The following is a 19,707-nucleotide window of genomic DNA, read 5'->3' as shown; positions in this document are numbered from 1 at the left end:
TTGTTGTTGTTGTTATTGTTGTCTCTTTGCTCTCTGTGAAAGAGCCCCTCCCTCCGGCAATTCTGGGATGCATTCCATCACATCAGGGGTCTTCAAACTTGGCCCTTTTATGATTTGTGGACTTTAACTCCCAGAATTCCTCAGCCAGCGTGAAGACCCCTGCATTTTATCATCTCACAGTATCATGTCATCTGAAAAATCTGATAAATATTCCATCCATCTCCTCGTTCGGTTGATTCATTGATACTCTTACTGAAGAGTGGCAGTCAACTGAGTATATCAGCTAGAGATTTCATGAAGTTGAATGTTATTTGAGATTGATGAAGCTCCCCACTTAGTTTTATTGAATTGTGATCTGAAGTAAACCGCCTTAGGAATCATGAAATTAAAAATCAAACATGCTACTATTAATTAAATTCCTAATATGCCCAAACTATGAAAATGCCTCTGAGCTATCTCATATACTTCATGAAATAAATTTAACCCCTTTTCTTCTTCCCTCCTTATGAATTTCTTAAAAAAAAACATTTCTCCTCTCTTTAACTCCTCTTTTAATTTCATTTCTATTTTACATGAATTGACAAAAATCAGAAAGAAGCCTAGTTTAGTATTAACATCACCTACTCAAGGAATAATATATTTCACTGGATTTACCCCTCATACATTAAATTTATATTAGCATTTGTTCCAGGTTCTTCAGATTTGTAAACATGGAAGCCTATCCAGAGCTAAGTCTATTTATTTATTAGAAACATTCTGGACTATCTTTAAGAACAGCTTACCTGTAGAAAATGGATAGGACCAGTGTTTTTGTTGTTGTTTTTTTGTAAAAAAAAAAAAAAAAAGATGCTGGAACTCACATACATCATACAGCCTGCCTTGTCTACCCTACAAGGTTCCATCCAAAAAAGATGCCGCAAACTCCGTTCTGAGCATTCTATGACTAAAAAAGCCCTGGATAGGACACAAAGAAATCAACATTAAAAGCAACATAGCACTAAAACTGAAACATCTGTACAAAATAGCAAAATCAACCTATTGATTCTATTTTGTTCCAGGAGCAGACCACCCTTGATGAATGGGAAAACATGATCAATAAATTATTTGTCAACGCTGCTAACATCGGATATTCTTGCTTTGACAACATATGGAGATTCATCCATTTTCCTTTACTTTAAATTTTACTGTTAGAGTTAGAATTAGATGATACTTGGGGGGGGAGGAGGAATGTGCATGGGAGATTAGTTAGACAAAACAATACTGCATAATGGTGAGAACCAAGGCTGTTTGTAATAAGAGATGATAAGACATGGCGGATGAAGAACTGGGTGGAAAGCCTGCATTTCAAACTAATTGGAGAATGTGATTTATGACTGGTAGTAAGCGGGAGGGAATTGTGCTTTGATACTATGTGCTTAGGGGAGGGAAAGACTGATTTTGGCTTGGACTATGTACCTGCCAATGTGTTGCTACTCGAATAAAGATTCTTTAAGGTAAACAATGCCTTGAAGTTCTTTGAAGAGTTTCATATGTCGGAACCCTAACATTATTTCTTTGAGAATTCCTAAAAGTTGACCTGGACCTTGGACCTTGGATTCCAAGGCATTGCTAGAGAGTTGGAATTTAAAAGAAAAATAATAATGAGTCTTATTTAGGTAGGCTATGCAATAATCATTTTCCCAAGATCTCTGAATATCTCACTAGGTTTTTAGAACCTCAAGCTCTGATGTATTATTTTATTTGTTTTCATCTTCATCTCTCCTCATTATATCCAGTGATGAGTGCCTCTCCCCTGTGTGAACTGGATGCATTCATAATATTCTCCCCTTCTATGTCTCATTTCCAATTTAGGGACTTAGCATTCATCTGCCTTGCCTATCAGTTGATTTTCATGTGAAAGCTGTTCTCTCTCTCTGCCCTTGATTCATGCCCAACAGAAGGAAAAAAAAAAAATCTCAGTAAACCAAATGGCTACCCTGTTGCTTAAGAAACTAAAATTTACCGAAGGCTCAGATGCTCCTAATCCCTCCAAGCAGGGGAACGGGAGGGAAATGATTGCCTCAATTAATTATAAATGTTTTAATTTAAATGTCTAATGTAGACGACAGTCAGATATAAAACCCCAAATGGCCAGAGTATTTTATGAGTCCTGAAGGATCAGTAACTGCTTATTCTCCATGTTCCTGCGATAACACAGAGTTTCTGTTCATCTGCTATCCTGAGTAGAAGCTGAGGAAAAGTTTGAAAGGGACAAAAAGTGGGGAGTGTGTGTGTGTGTGTGTGTGTGTGTGTGTGTGTGTGTGTGTGTGAAGCTGCCTTTCCTTTGCATAAGCAAGCTAGGATACATGCCAAGCAGTTCATTTTTTTGGCTGAGAATTCTTTACATTTGCAGACAGCCTTTGGAGTAAAAAAAAAAAACAGAAGAGATGCACACAATAAGCCATAATTTTCAAAGTGCACCCTGGGAGTTTTCCTGAAGTATATTGAAGACTTCTCCATGAGACACCTCCCCCCCCCAGGAATGCCCCCATGCAGTCATCAGTTATCCACCATTATCCCAGCTTGCTCACAATTGGCCACAAGGAGTAGCCACGGGAGATGCATGGTTTCTGAGATAGAAGCCATAGGTTTCATCCATATTTTATGCACTGTGGATAGAACAAATGAAAAAAAATAGATCTGTGCCTCTATCCCTTTCATTCCCAGCCTCCAAGATGGTGCCTGTGTTCACCGCACACATTTATTTTTGATTCTCCTTTAGGAGACTGATCGCTCCTCTGTCCATCAGAGGCCGGGAAGACTGCCCTGCCATTCACATTGACAAGCTAGATCAGTGGTTCTCAACCTGTGGGTCGGGACCCCATTTGGGGTCGAATGACCACTTCACGGGGGTCACCAAACAACGCAGTTTGCCATTTTTTCCCCCTTTCCCTTTTATTCTATTGGCTTTTGAAAGCCAATAGAATAGACTCTCTTGAATAGAGTCTAATTCTATTGGCTTTCAAAAGCCAATAGGAATTGTCCAGGCTGTCTCTGCCCTGCTGAGCCCACCAAAAGTCCCATTCTGCAAACGATGCTACACCAGTTGAGTAGTCCTCGATTTACGACCGGTTGAGTAGTCCTCGACTTACGACCGGTTGGGGGTCGCGTCATTAAAAAGGTTGAGAACCACTGAGGTAGATACTGTCTCCTCTTCTGGGCTTGTGGAGACCCAGCAGACCGATCACTTTCATCTCCAGCAGACCAGCTGCAGCCATCTGCACTATTCCAGTGACCTTGAGGGCACAGATAAACCTCCAAGTGGCCTCAATGACTCTCAGAGAGAGTACTAACGACCAGATGACTGCAAGGCATATAAATCCTTCCATCCTCCACCATTCAGTTAGAACTGAAGAAGCTTATTGGATGAAAAGTGAAACGTTCTTCAAGGAAAAACAAAGAAGGTCCAGTTGTCTCTTGAAAAAACAAACACCTTTGGTGCGACCTTGACCTGGATGACTAAGAATCTCTGTAGACATATAGCTTGAGAAAATATCCTAGATCTGAAATGGGAGGTTTACTGCAATACATTTATCTGGTGTGATTTATGAAGAAGGTGTGGCTCAGTTAGAAAGAAAATTTTGTAATGGGTTTTTATTGAAGAAGCTGCTAAAAGCTTCCAGAGGTACAAAGGGTATTTGGGGAGGGGGAGGAGGAGACAAGAAATTCAGTCATAAAGGGACTATATTTCCTCTAAATGTTGTGGAATTCTGTAAATATGCCTATTAGAGAAAATTGCATGCAAAGGTAATTACAAATTTCCATGCTACTGGTATTCTTTTTTAACTGCAGGCAGATGTATAAATTGGACAGAAGGGCATTTGTATAAGAATCAACTCTTATTTATTGTGCTTCTCTTATTTTCTTTTTTTTTTAATGAACTTTGTTTTAATTCTTGTTTTATTCAGGGGTTTAATTTTCCTGATATTTTATTTATTTGAATGGCACTCCTATAGCCAAGGATATACTGTCCATGGAATATAATTCCACATCCTTTGGTCTAGACTGAATTTCTTCAACCCTTCCAGACTGTGGTTACAGAGAAATTTGTTTAAAATCAGACTATACATGTTTATTTTTCAATATAACTTTATTAAATGTATCAGAGTATAAGATGCAAAACAGGGGGGAAATAGGAGGGCAGAAAAAGGGAAGAGAAACGTTTAGGATAAAAGGGAAAAGAAAGAAAAGCATTAACTTCTGATACTTTTCAGCATTGCAGCATCAACTTTTTACTTTTGCAAACTTAATATGTCAAAGAAGTAGTGCAAGATGGGAAGATGTGGCCCATAGAATTGTCAAGAGTTGGATACGACTGAATGGATAACATTGAGACTCTAGAAAGAGTATAGAGAAGAGCAACAATGATGATTAGGGGACTGGAGGCTAAAGCATATGAGGAATGGCTGCTGGAATTGGGTATGACTAGTTTAATGAAAAGAAGGACGAGCAGGGAATGTGATAGCAGTCTTCCAGTATCTCAGTGGCTGCCCCAAAGAATAGGGAGTCAAGCTATTCTCCAAGGCCCCTGAAGGCAGGACAAGAAGCAACAGATGGAAACTCACCAAGGAGAGAAGCAACCTAGAACTAAGGAGAAACTTCCTAACAGTGAGAACAATTAACCAGTGGAACAATCTGCCTCCCGAAGCGGTGAATGCTCCAACACTAGAAGTTTTTAAGAAGAGACTGGACAGCCATTTGTCTAAAATGGTATAGGGTTTCCTGCATGAGCAGGGGGTTGGACTCAATGACCTCCAAGGTCCCTTCCAACTTTATTATTATTGTTGTTGTTGTTGTTGTCGTCGTCATCATCATCATCAACATCACCTAATTAATACAGGGAGTCCTCAACTTATAACCCACAGGGAGCCCAAAATTTCTGCTGTTCAGCAAGACAGTTAAGTGAATTTTGCCCCATTTTACGATCTCTCTTGTTAAACAAATCATTGCAGTTGTTAAGCTAGTAAGCTGGTTGTTAAGTGAATCTGGCTTTGCTTGTCAGAAGTTCGCAAAAGGGGATCCCATGATTGCGGGACCCAGCAACGGTCATAAGTATGAATCAGTTGCCAAGCATTTGAATTTTAATAATTTGGCCATGGGGAAGATGCAACAGTCATAAATGTGGAAAATGGTCATCGGTCACTTTTTTCAACATTGTTGGAACTCCAAATGGTCACTCAATGAACTGTTGTGAGTCAAGGACGACTTGTTCTATAAGCAAATCCACCACTTATCATAATATATTATTTTGTCTCTGGAAGTTTTAAACAGAAATATCAGACAAGATACAGAAATTAAAGGACTGGAGATAGAAGGCGAAAAATAAAAATTATAAGCGTTTGCTGATGATTTAGTATTTATCTTAGAAGAACCTTTGGAGATGATTCCTAAACTTGGGAAAGATAGAACAGTATGGAGAAATGGCAGGGGTTAAAAATAAATAATGAAAAAACTAAAGTAATACTTAAGAACCTTACAGATAAAAAAAAAAATGCCAGAAAAAATAGAGTTACAGATAGTGAAAAAGGTCAGATATTTGGGCATACATCTATCAGCAAGATGTTCAACAATAAAAGAAGATAACTACATAAAATTATTGAATCAAATAAAATTGGACCTGGAAAGATGGAAAAATTTGCAACTGTCAATACTAGGAAGAATCGCTACAGTGAAAATGAATGTATTGCCGAAAATTTTATTTTTATTCCAAACAATTCCGAAACAACTTGAGAATTTTTTTTCCGAGAATATATTATATTGTCTTGATAAGACGTGTATCCTGAACATTAGATCGTGTGATAGAATTGTGATAAAGGGAATTAGGATTATTTAAAACTTGGAAATCATAAATATTAAGCGTTAAATTTAAATATTAAAGGGAAACTAAAAATTGGGAAAAACCAACCACGACATTGATTGCCTAAAAAGACTGAATGTTAAAACAACTAGGATATGTATAAACTAAAAATTATTGATCAATGTAAGAAAGTTATTTTTATTTAACCAATATAATAAGAATTGTATGGATTTAAATATGAGACAGTAAATACTAAGGGGAAAAGAGAGGAAATATTTAATGTAATAGTTTGAGATCTGTACTAAAGATATTTGTATGTTATTGAATTATTGACCAACTCAGCTGCCACGTTGCTTTTCAAATATTTAAATGTGAAATCAGAAAATCAATAAAACTTTTTCATAATGTATTATTTTGTCTTTTTTTAATTTTAATTTTGTGTTCTTCTTCTGAATGCTTTTTTATTTGTAATGCTGGTCTGTGGCCATAATAAAAATTGATTGACTGTAAATAAAAATCCTCTTCATTAGTGATGTAATTCGGAAGCAACATTCCTGGCAGCCTTTTGAAAACAGCTCTTCTTTCCCAAATCAGTTTTCAGATTCTCTCTTTTTCTTCTTCGTTTTTCTCTCCATATAGAGCTTGTCAATACCTAGCCAGCTGAAAGTTTTTTGTGATTAAAAATGCTCTCACTTTCTAATATTTCTGAATGTGATATTTAAGAGAGAGAGAGAGAGAGAGAGAGAGAGAGACAGACAGACAGACAGATGAGAGAGAGAGAGAGAGAGACAGACAGACAGACAGACAGACAGACAGACACAGATAGAGTGAGACAGACAAACAGAGAGAGAGAGAGAAAGAGAGAGAGAGAGAGACAGACAGACAAAGAGAGAGAGAGAGAGAGAGAGAGAGAGACAGACAAAGAGAGAGAAAAAGAGAAAGAGAGACAGACAGACAGCAGACAGATAAAGAGAGAGTCTGCCTTCACCCATTTCCTACACAATACAGATTGTGATTAAAAATGCTCTCACTTTCTAATATTTCTGAATGTGATATTTAAGAGAGAGAGAGAGAGAGAGAGAGAGAGAGAGAGAGAGAGAGAGAGAAATGTCTACCAATCAAAAGAAATAGGTTGCTTTATAAATCTATTGACATACTTGGATTCTTAAAGAAAGTCTATATAAAATTGTTCCAGCACAGGATTAGGTCACTTCAGAAAGAATAAACCTCTCTTGCTGCTAGCCAACATTTGTGCTAAGCATTTTATCCCAGGAAGAAATTTCAAGAGGATTAAGCCACTAAATCAATTTTTTTGCCACGGTATTCAGTTTTGGATTTACCAGGCATGCTCATCTTTAGCAGACAGAAATCCTGACCGTAATGGGTTTTATTTGATACTTCTTCCAGGAATAAAATTAGAGGTTCTAATTAGCCAAGGGTTTTCCTCCCAACTCTGTAATCAGTATAACCTCTGATTAATCCATCTCTTGTTGATGGAAGGGGGAGCAAAGAAAGACTAGAGATCTGTGAAAATGTCAGCTTCTTTTCTTATGGTATAAAAAGTTGCCCAAGCTGCAGATTTCATGAGTCAGACAGAAAAAAAAAAACATATGAAAATTTTATATTTACTCTATTACAATGCAGTTGGAAGAGAAACTCTAGTTTTTGCCACCCTTTAGCAAAAGGCAAAGTGGAAATATTGAAATTATTTTGAGAAATAAAGATATATAATAATAATAATAATAATAATAATAATAATAATAATAATAATAATAACAACAACAACAACAACAACAACAACAATAATAATAATAATAATAATAATAATAATAATAATAATAATAATAATAATAGTAAGTGCCGCCTATGCAAAGAAGCTGAAGAAACAGTGGACCACTTGGTAAGCTGTTGCAAGAAGATTGCACAGACTGATTACAAGCAGCGGCATGACAAAGTAGCAACAATGGTGCATTGGAAGATCTGCAAAAAATATCATTTGCCTGTAAGCAAAAACTGGTGGGATCATAAAATAGAGAAAGTCATAGAAAATGATAAAATTTAAACTGCTCTGGGACTTCAGAATTCAAACAGACAAGCACCTGCAACATAACACCCCAGACTTAACAATTGTCGATAAGAAAGACAAAAAAGTCTGGATAGTGGATGTGGCAGTGCCTGGAGATAGCAGAATAGAAGAAAAAGAACTGGAGAAGATAACAAAATACAAAGACCTACAAATAGAAATAGAAAGACTGTGGCAAAAGCAAGCAAGGGTAGTACCAATAGTCATAGGCTCCTTGGGTGCAATCCCAAAACAACTGGAGCACCACTTGAACACCATTGGCATTGACAAATTTGCTATTAGTCAATTGCAAAAGGCGGCCTTATTAGGAACTGCTTCCATCCTGCGACGATACCTGTAATACCATCAAACATCCACATCTGCCTATCCCAGGTCCTGGGTAAGGACTCGATAGGTAGACAAAATGCCAAATCCAGTCTGAACATCTGGCTGACTGTGCGATGATTGATAATAATAATGATGATGATGATGATGATGATGATACAACTGGAGCACCACTTGAACATCATTGGCACTGACAAATTTGCTATTAGTCAATTGCAAAAGGCATCTGCCTATCCCAGGTCCTGGGTAAGGACTTGATAGGTAAACAAAATGCCAAATCCAGTCTGAACATCTGGCTGACTGTGCGATGATCCATAATAATAAAGTTGGAAGGGACCTTGGAGGTCATCTAGTCCAACCCCCTGCTCAGGCAGGAAACCCTATACCATTTCAGACAAATGGCTGTCCAGTCTCTTCTTAAAAACTTTCAGTGTTGGAACATTCACCGCTTCTGGAGGCAGGTTGTTCCACTGGTTAATTGTTCTAACTGTCAGGAAGTTTCTCCTTAGTTCCAGGTTGTTTCTCTCCTTGATCAGTTTCCATCCGTTGCTTCTTGTCCTGCCTTCAGGCGTCTTGGAGAATAGCTTGACTCCCTCTTCTTTGGGGCAGCCCCTGAGATACTGGAAGGCTGCTATCATGTCCACCCTTGTCCTTCTCTTTGTTAAACTAGACATCCCCAATTCCAGCAACCGTTCCTTATATGTTTTAGCCTCCCCTGATCATCTTTGTTGCTCTTCTCTGCACTCTTTCTAGAATCTCAACATCTTTTTTACATCGTGGTGACCAAAACTGGATGCAGTATTCCAAGCGTGGCCTTACCAAGGCCATGTAAAGTGGTAAAGGAGACGCATCTCCCGTTGAATTATTGAATTGGAGTTTATATCAAGGCACAAAAAAGGGAACAAAGGGACCCTGATAAGCATTAAAGGGTTAATTATAGAACCATTGCTCCATTATTTGTTGCTTTCTATGGCAAGAGGTCAAAAAGTGCCCTTCCTGGAATCCCTTTGGCTAGGTATACTCAAAAATTCAACCCTTTTTGCCATTTTTTAAAAACGTTTTGGTGGGGTAAATTGGTACCTTAATCCATACTGAAGCTTAAAGTACTAAATATACATCTTCATAGGTCTGAAGACCCCCTCTTCTCTCCAATTAAGCAGCAGTCCTGACCACAGTCAATTTTAAATCTCAACAAGACATGAAAAGTCTTCCAGGCTCCCACTGTGTGTTCTCCACTTTAAAGCAAGTGATTAGTAAAATCCCCCCAAAATTTAGTTTAGGAGGAAATAACATCACAAATGCCATCACTCAAGGTGGATCCAATGCTTTGGATTGTTGTTTTTAACCTACCCTGAGCTGCTGTGACCCACACTTCTGCTTTAGCTCAGTGACAGAGAATAGGATTTGCATATATAAAAAAATTCCAAGTATAATTCTGGGTGAGATCAAGTGAAATGTCTAATTGCATCCTATCTTACCCAACCCAGGTCTACTTAATCCATCTACAAAATTCCTCCTGGGTGAGGCAGCTTGAGTGGATAAAGTCTCTGTGGTAACTCGGAGAACCTGTACATCCAAAACAACTATCTGCCAAGTAACATTCATCAAATCTCACAAGAGCAGCACACATTATATAGGGTTTCCTCTTTTGAATCCGCACATTCCGAATATAATGCTCCTTTGGAACAGACAAGATGATACTTGCCAAACACATGGGGGGGGGGAAGAAGCCAACAATGTCAGGTTGAAAGCTGGGATTGATAGGGCAGGTGTTCACACTAAAGTTAATAATATTTAACACTTTGACCAGATTTACAGTGAATGATGATTGTGTCGGATAGTGTTATCAATAGGATGGGTTTAAATCCATCCATGGTCACTCGCTCCGACAGCTTTGTAGAGTTTTATGAGCCTGAAAAAATAGGGCAGCCTTGTGCCAAAATTTGCCAAGCTTGAAACTGGAAAGAAAGTTGATCTTGTTGGAAATAAGTAACAGATCTAGTTTTAAATTAGAGATGCTCTAGTGCAGGGGTTCCCAACCCACAGTCTGTGGACCAGTACCGGGCCACGGCATGCCAGCAACTGGTCTGTACAAACAAGCAACACCCCATCCATGGGATGCAGGCAGCACACAAAACCGCACACTCTGCGGTCCGCGGAAAAACCTTTCTCCATGGAACTGGTCCCTGCTGCCCAAAAGGTTGGGGACCCCTGCTCTAGTGTGCAAGAATGGAAAATAAAACCTGAGCATTACAATGTTCTAGGTCTCCATATTCCTCCTAACCTTCCCAAAATTAATTGCTATCTCTCAGTTGCTACTACTAGAAGTTGCCTTTCATGTGTCACTAGCAAGGAAAGAATGATTTTGTTCCTTTATCACTGTAAGAATCCGTTTTAAAAACTGTGTGATATACAATATCTGTCAAGTAAGCCTATTAAGTATTATCTATTAATATTAATATTACTATCTTAATATTAATAGAGCTGTGGTGGTGCAGTGGTTAGAAAGCAATATTGCAGGCTAATTCTGCCCATTGCCGGGAGTTCTATCCTGACCGGCTGAAGGTTGACTCAGTCTTTCATCCTTCTGAGGTTGGTAAAATGAGGACCAAGATTGTTGGGCGCAAATATATTGACTTTGTAAACTACCGTGTGAGTGCTGTAAAGCACTATGGAGCAGTATATAAATCTAAGTGATATTGCTATTATTATCTATATCATTATTGTTAAGGTTCATTGCCCAGTCAGCCAGATTTTCAGACCAGACTTGGAATTTTTATCCACCTATCAAGTCCTTCCCAAGGACCTGGGATAGGCTGATATTGATGTTTGATGGTGTTGGAGGTATTAGCACAAGATATAAGATGTTCCAAGTAACATTGCTCTTTGCAATTGACTAATGGTGAATTTGTCAATGCCAATGGTGTTCAGGTAGTTTATTATTAATAATGCTATCTATATTAATATATATTATGTCTATTCAATTGAATTATCAGCATTTTTCTTTTCACTATCTTCCAAGAAAAATGACAGCATAAAGGAATAAAAACTGCCAATGGATATCCTTATCCCAAGAATGTTCTCATCTTGATCCTGGTGTTTTTTGCAAAACACATAGTTGCTACCAAGCTTCGGCTGAAACTCACACCTTGCAATTGTTCTGAAGGCACTGAAAACTTTCCCCTTTCACATCACAAAGGTGTGCTCTGGTTCATCCGACTTGGCAGAAATCTACTCCCTATAAAATCAGCCAGGAGCAAATTGTGGCACACCCCTAATGCCAAAGTGGACACCATAATGGCACTTTCAAGAGACAGCTTGTATTTTCCCCTCCATCAGCTTCTCCCGCAGATGAGATCTGCCAGCAATTTCAGACAAAAGTATCAAAGGGGTGGGTGGGGGAGAGAGGGATGTAAAATGGTCTCTGCATGAATGCCAAGCTCTCTCGTCTAATTGCAAACGGGAAGGTAGTGCATTCACGTGCCAGCCATCTGGTTGGGTTATTAGCAATTTGCTTCACTTCTGTAGCAAATTAAAGGGAGAAAAAAGTCAGGGGTTGAGTTGGGTCCGGCTCCCTGCCTAGACTACTAATAGGGGTAAATATCAAGAAGTTCTTTGAGTTCTGAAAAATGAAGGATGTGTCTTTCTCTCCAGCTGCAGAATGCAACCCATTTGGTTCTCATTTATTTAATGGTGGGGGGGGGTCTAGAGAGCTAGAACTAGCTAGAACAGAGCCTCACTGATGGTCCAGGAGCCCATAGCTACCCTAGAAATTACAACTGAAGCTGGACAAAGACCTCCAAGCCAATGGTCCTCATTTACCAATCAGAAGTTTGTGTCTGCTATGGTATGTGAGGATGACCTTGGGGAATGAAGAGAAGAGATGTTGTCTAGACAAAGATCGGTTTAAAAAGGGGAGGAACCCATAGCTGAATAACCAGCAAAGAAAGAAAGTTAGGAAGGATCCAGCCTAACTGAGCAGGTGGTGAGAGATGGTGGGAGATTTGTACTTTTGAACCTGTAAGATTCTAACCTTACAATAAAGTAGAATTAGCTCATTTTGCCATGCTTCCTGTCTGATCTATCCAGGAGGCTGACGGTTTCCAACAAGCTAGCCTCCCGTACCCAGGTAGATGAGCTAGAATTGAGGATTGCTGGTCCTGCTTCTTCTGAAGGGTAGTCCAATGCCTCCCATCGTGCCTCCTTCTTCCTTTCACTGTGGCTATTTGTTCTCTGCTATAATAGGAGCCTCAGATCTCCCTATCCATCTTAGTTTCAGCCATATAGCTTTTAAAACTTATCAACTCTTCTTCAGTAATATAGCATCCCTGGATGCTTGGGACCACAATTCCCAGAAATTCTTTTTTCTTGCCATTGGCAACACAAATGAAGTTGATCAGAACAGAGGTACAAAACAGTGAAGAGCCCCAAGTAGCTGGCATCTCATGCACTGTTGTGAAAGATGGACTTTAGAGGTCATCTCCTCTTGTTTCATAAATCCCTATTCTGTCCAACTTCACCTCTTTGTAAGGTCATCTGCCTTCCCAGCCTATCTTATAAGTACTTGCTCTCCATTCACCTTCATTTAAGAGGAAGTTCCTTTTAGGCCTGGTGGAAAATAAGTTGCTGTGGTAACAACATCCCCTGAAGAAAAGACTTGGGGTAACATCCGGGTGATGTCCTCTGCTCTTACATGAAAAGATTGAAGACTTGGCAGGTTTACATCAGAGTAACATCTGAGGATTATCCTGGTGAGGAAGAACCACTTGAGGGCAAGATGGTCTCTCAGAAGAAATTGAAATGAACTCCTGCATCTCTTAAATGCCACTTGCTCAGTATGGAAAAGTTGATTCTTTAGTTTCATGATGACACAGAGATGCATATTAGATTTGGTTTCCAAGCAACGGATACTCTCTTTGTATCCCTTGTTTTCATTTTTTTTTTATTTTGCAAATTTCACCAGCTTTCTTTGCACCTTACAACATTGGGTAATTATTATCCCAGATTCTGAAAAGAGTGCTTGTTTATCTTAGCTTTGCTCTCCATCAGTGACACTCCTGCTGATAATCTCACTGAACATGACTGATGTAGTACGAGCATTAAGAAAAGGGGAAAAGAAGACATGTTGTGCTGATGACATCCTGTCAACCAGGAAATAAAACTCACTTGTACCATTTCAGAAGGGAAGAGCATTCCTAGGCAATTCCTATCTAAGAGAAGTCTCTAGGAAGTCTTGATGTGCTTATTTTTTGGGACTGTTTGAGAATAGAAAGCACTCGTACCATTTTGCATCTGTAAACATAGTGAAAATGTTGCATTCAGACAGTGTATTTCAGTGACAGCTTCACAGAAAGGAAGAGTGTATACTGTATACCATGATTGTCAATTAGCTTCATCCCGGAGGTATCAAGGTTGGATTTGGAAGTAACTAGCATATGTTGGCAAAATTTCTTCATGTGATCCAGCCTTGAGGATTTCCAAAATGCCTTAGGTCAGGGGTAGGCAACCTTGGCTCTTTTATGACTCGTGGACTTCAACTCTGGAGTAGGGGCATTTACTCTGGAGTAGGCAGTCTTGTATCAGTGAATTTTTACATGCATTCTCCCCTGGGGTATGTCTCTGTGTGTCTCTGAGAATCCACAAAAAAAATGGAGGAAATGAGGGGTCACTGCCTTGAAGGATACTTGTATTTCTGATTTTCATTAATGTACGTTTTGTTGTTGTTAGTTGCGAAGTCATGTCTGATCCATCGTGACCCCATGGACAATGTTCCTCCAGGCTTTCCTGTCCTCTACCATCTTCTGGAGTCCCTTTAAGCTCACACCTCCTGCTTCAGTGACTCCATCCAGCCACCTCATTCTCTGCCCTCAATCTTTCCCAACATGAGGCTCTTCTCCAGTGAGTCCTTCCTTCTCATTAGGTGGCCAAAATACTTGAGTTTCAACTTCAGGATCTGGCCTTCTAAAGAGCAGTCGGGGTTGACCTCCTCTAGGACTGACCGGTTTGATCACATTGCAGTCCAGGGGACTTGCAGGAGTCTTCTCCAGCACCATAGTTCAAAGGCCTCCATTCTTTGGCACTCAGTCTTTCTTATGGTCCAACTTTCACAGCCATGTGTAGATGGATATGTATATATATACATTTATCATTTGATATTACTTTTTACGTGTTATACTTTACAGTTTTAAAATATCTTCTTCTTATTACCATTTTAATATCTGTAAACCACCAAGATCCCATGAGGATTGAGAAAGCAAATAAATGCATTCATTGTAGTTTGTTATATGGCACATTGGGTGATGTTTCTATGTACTTGTAAACCCCTCCAAAAATAATTTCCATGAATTTACATACACAATAACAACTTTGATCCTTTCCTTTTGCTTTCACTTTCACTTTTGGAAGCTTTCTATATTTTAATATAGAAATATAAATTGTTGATTTTTTTTTTTAGACATTTACAGCAAAACATTTCTTGTAAATCTCATTTTTGTATTCTTTTCCTTTCTTCCCCCTTTTTCTTCATCCTTTACATTTTTCTTGTCTCTACCTAGGAAACTGCAAAGAGGTTGTTGGAGAAACTATATGGCAACAGTTACTAAAACCAAATTTTCAAAAACAGGAAATGAAGAAAACATTAGAAAGAAGCTCAAACGGATTCTATCTGAACTATGTATCAGAAAGAAGGAAAGGAAAGCACAGTTAAGCTTTCAAGATTAGGTTATTTATTGCTATTCAAAGCCTATAAAGTTGAGACATCCAGCTTGTTTGTGCAGTGCATTTCTTGACCTGTTGACTTGATAATCAGCCCTTGAAGGACTGATACTCTGCCTGTGAAATTAATAAATGATAAATGACAACGAAGAAAACCAGATGACTTTCCTGCAAAAATTGTTCAGCATTATTGTCAAATCCCACATTTCTTGTTCCTCTTAAACTCTACAATCTAAGAACTAGGTTATGCATTGACAATTCTTCAAAGATCTCCCTGTCAAGTAAAGTATCATCTAATTAACTTTGACTTGGTTGCTCCAGTTTCAGAATAATTCAGGAGTATTTACAGAGGTAACATAGCTAGCAGTTTCATGCTTGGTGGGCCTATGCAACTGGTTTCCAGAACAATCTGGATCTCCTCTCCCCCCTCTAACAGTCTCTGTTTTAACTTCAAACTATCATTGGGCTAAGGTGGAAAGAATTAGACCATCAATCAATTGGTTAATTCGTCTGTCAGAAATCATTTGGGACTTAGGTCTGTGCATAGGGTCTGACTAATGACTTTAAGACTCAATTGGAGGGGGGTGAAGAGGTCCATGAAAGAAACCAGAAGGGATTTAGGTTTTGAACCAACCTCTGATGAACACAACCCTTTCTAACTGACAGTTGGGTTCTTTCTTTTTTTCTGAGTTGCCGGTAATGCTAGCTGTTCATGAGATGAATGTATAAGCATGGATATGGCAGACTCTGGACAAGGATCTCATAACAGTATAACAAAGACTCTGTTTCCATTTTTCACACGTTTCATTTCTTTGACGGTGCAGACGGGGAGAAGAGCAGAGGTAAAATTTAAAGCCAGTTTTCAAATACCAAAGATCTACAAAAGTGTTTATGAAAGCTCTTTAGGCAAGCACAGCTTCCATGCACTGCTGAGTATAAACGGTTTTCAAAGTGGTGCCACTATCAGTACATTTGTCGCATGTCCTGTAAAAGTGCACACATGTTCCTTTGATCTCCAAGGAAAATCAAGTCATCCAATGCTTGATGGGAATCATGAAACTGATTAGAAGGAATACAGATTAGGGCATGGTGTGCATATGATCAGATGGTAAAACTGACTAGATAACAGGCAACTCACTAAGGAAAGCTGGAGAAAATGGAATGATGAAGATAGTAAATATTGTGCAAACAGTAATAGGGTGCACAACAGCTTATATTCTCAGAGGTGATACATACATACATACATACATATATACATATATACATACATACATACATCTTCATGTCTAATGGACAAAGAACCTAGAATAAAAATTGGAACTTCATTATTATTCACCTTGACAGTAACGAGAATCTTATACGTATAAAGATGGAAAGATACACTAATTTCTACAAAGGAAGAATGGATGATAAAAGTGACGGAGTTGATGGGACCTTGGAGGTCTTCTAGTCTAGCCCCTGTTCAAGCAGGAGACCCTGTACCATTCTGGACAAACGGTTGTCCAATCTTTTCTTAAAAACCTCCAGTGATGGAACAGCCACAACTTCTAAAGGTAAGCCTTTCCACTGATTATTTTTTATCACTAAGGAGATTTCTCCTTAATTTTAGGTTGGATCTCTCCATCCATTATTTCTTGTCCTACCCTCAGATACTTTGGAGAATAAGTTGACCCCCACAAACACACACCTCTCTGTGACTGCCCATCAAATATTGAAAGACTGCTATCATGACACCCTTAGTCCTTCCTTTCATTGGACTAAACATATCCAGTTCCTGCGCTTTGCATCAGCTGATTTTCTTGGTGATGGTTAGGTTCCTGCCTAATTTTTTTAAACATTATCTTCTAAATCTGTGGGGTTGGGAGATGCTGGTACACTGCAAAACCAAATGCTGGTCCCTTCTGGACAGTTAGTTGCGGGATAAGAGGAAGAATCTCATGAGGTTTTCCATGGAGAAATCAATTGCCAGATCAGTCAAATCAACCATGCAAGTCATGTTGTGAGTAGGCCTATCCCACCCCTCCCCTCTTAAAAACATTTCTTGATGGAGCCTCCCAGAGTCTTTCAACATTTCAAAAGTAACTCAACACCCCCCCCAGTTCAGAAAAGTTTTTTTCACCCCGTAAGAAAAGGCCTTGCCATCTACCTTTTCAATGTGCACTTACATGTCAAGCAACGCAGCAGATTCAGTTCGAAATTCTTTTTAAGTGCTCCAATTTGGTCCTAAGTGAAATCAGAAAAGGGATAGAAGGACGTCTGGCCAGGAGAAATCTTTTGATGTGTAAATTACGCTGCCTTGGATAATGGTCCTATTTCCAGACACTACGGTATCGGTCTGAATTAAAATGACCACTGTAATGTCTCTGCTCATTTAAATCCCCTTCTGTCCCATTCAGACAGTTTGTGCGTCTTCTCTTGCTTGGGCGGAGATTAATTTTCAAACTAAGCCACTTCTGGTTAAAAATAAAAAGCCCCCCCCCTTCCCCCCGAGAGGCGATGACACTGCATTGTGCCTGCTCGGGGTCAAATCGCCTTGTCACCCTTTCCATCCATGTAACAAGCAGGCCAGGCGAAGTCTATCTCATCTTGAATCTGAGCATTTATGTGTACTTTCCTCCAGCTCTGGGGAGCCTTTTCGAGAGTGCATTAAAAGGGAGGAAAATTACTTAGATTTCGTCATGTGGGGCATTAGCTAAAGCTGCTGCACAGATGCCTTTTAAATGCTGTGGTATCTTTTCAAGTAATGGCCGCCTTCCACCATTTTCATTATCTTGGCATCAGAATGGGTTTGCGAAGCAAAGTTCCTGGAAATTAGTAAGACAATAATAATCGGGGTGGTGGGGTGGTTTCTCTCTTCTCCTGACCTGGGAACTTGAAGGGAAAAAGATTTTTTTTTATTTAAATGTTTATTTTTTAAACTAACAAAACAAGACAAAACAAAACATAACACACATACACACAGAATGTGTGCTCCTCCTTTTTTTTTAACAGCAATTTCGTAACGGTAATCTATTATTTACATTTCCCCCCCTTATTCTTCTTTAGATATATTTGTCCTTGTTGTCCCGTTGTTTCTTGTTTGCATTTTTCTTCCTTCATACTATACTTCATACTAAAAATAATACATATTATTATTATTACTATACATTATTATACACACATTTTCCACTTTTGACCTTTCCACATTTACTCTCCTCTATTATTTTTAGTCTCCAACCAGTCGTACCACTTATTCCATATTAAATAGTACTCTGTGTCTTCCTTTTCTTTTATCTCTTTCGTTAATTTATCCATCTCAGCACAGTCCAGGATTTTCTTTATCACTTCTTCCTCTGATGGTACATTCTCATTTTGAAGGGAAAAGATTTATGAAGCATCACGATGTAGATTTAAGCAACCATGCCCATGAAGTTGATCAATGGCTTAATGATGTTACTGTAGTTGTTTATTTCATCTTGATTTTATCTTCTGCATGTAACTTTCTTGGTAACCACCCAGAGTCAATATATAATGTAAAACAAGGATGGCATGATGATTAGGTTACCACATCTGCTAGCCCATTGAGCAGCAAGGCTGATTCAGCTAATATGATTGCTTATGGCATCCTTTGGGGGGGGGGTCTCACTTAACAGGTCTTGGACCACAGCCTTCAGTATGTTTTGATGTTGAAAGCAATAGTGAGTTCCTACAAAGCCACCCTGCAGGAATTGTGGAAAATTTAAATGGTAGATGGATGGAAGTCTTTGGATTAAGATTTCTGCTGTCCTATGTGTAATCAAGAAGCCCAGGCAAGCATCTGAACAAGTGCATGAAGTACATTTTTTTTTCTGTTTCTTGTTTGAATGGAGAAGAATGTCTATTTGGATCTTTGTACCTTTGCATATCTAGGTGGGTTAGACATTCATTTTCATGTGACCAGAAGTTTATACAACCTTTCTATACACCCATCCAGACTTCCTTTTCGAAATATTGTTTCTGCCCTCCCTAAAATCATCTTCGACACAAACGTTATGGCTAAAATCAAAGCTGCCTTTTCCCATTTCTTGGGAATGCTACTGTTTGCCTCTCTACTTTCAGGAACTTTGGCAGCAGTATTAAAATCAGCCTGTGCTAATCCATATAAATTCTGTTAATCATAGATATAATCTTTTAAGCGTGCTGTAATTAAATTACACACCAGCCAATTCCAACTACATTAACTTAGCCTCTGAGTTGCAATTTCGTTGAATACTTGTGATTGGGGAAGGAAGGAAGGAAGGAAGGAAGGAAGGAAGGAAGGAAGGAAGGAAGGAAGGAAGGAAGGAAGGAAGGAAGGCAGGCAGGCAGGCAGGCAGGAAGGAAGGAAGGAAGGAAGGAAGGAAGAAAGGAAGGAAGGAAGGAAGGAAGGAAGGAATATGGTTCACTAAAACAATTTTTCCTTTTCTTCTCTGTGTACACAACATGGGATTTCAGCAACTGGAGGTCTCTTGGAGGCCAAGGGGGAAATCAGACAAATTAACAGAACATGCAACCTCCCAATACAAGCCAAGCCATTTCTCTACATGTGTTGTGGTGTGATCTGACAGACATGTCCAAAGGGATGGAGCTTGAACCACAATGCTGTTTTTGTTATTCTGATGAAAGACCCTATGGTCTCATCCTTTTCTGTTTCACAACCACACACATACATTCAGCTCCATATGCTATAGAGCTTCCACCTATGCGGGAAGAATTGAACTACCTTGTGAGGTAATGTGGCTATTTGCTTTGC

The sequence above is a fragment of the Crotalus tigris genome, unplaced genomic scaffold (assembly GCF_016545835.1).
Source record: "Crotalus tigris isolate CLP2741 ecotype Arizona unplaced genomic scaffold, ASM1654583v1 scf7180000018517.1768243, whole genome shotgun sequence".
Classification (NCBI taxonomy): domain Eukaryota; kingdom Metazoa; phylum Chordata; class Lepidosauria; order Squamata; family Viperidae; genus Crotalus; species Crotalus tigris.
Note: the sequence above shows the minus strand (reverse complement) of the source record.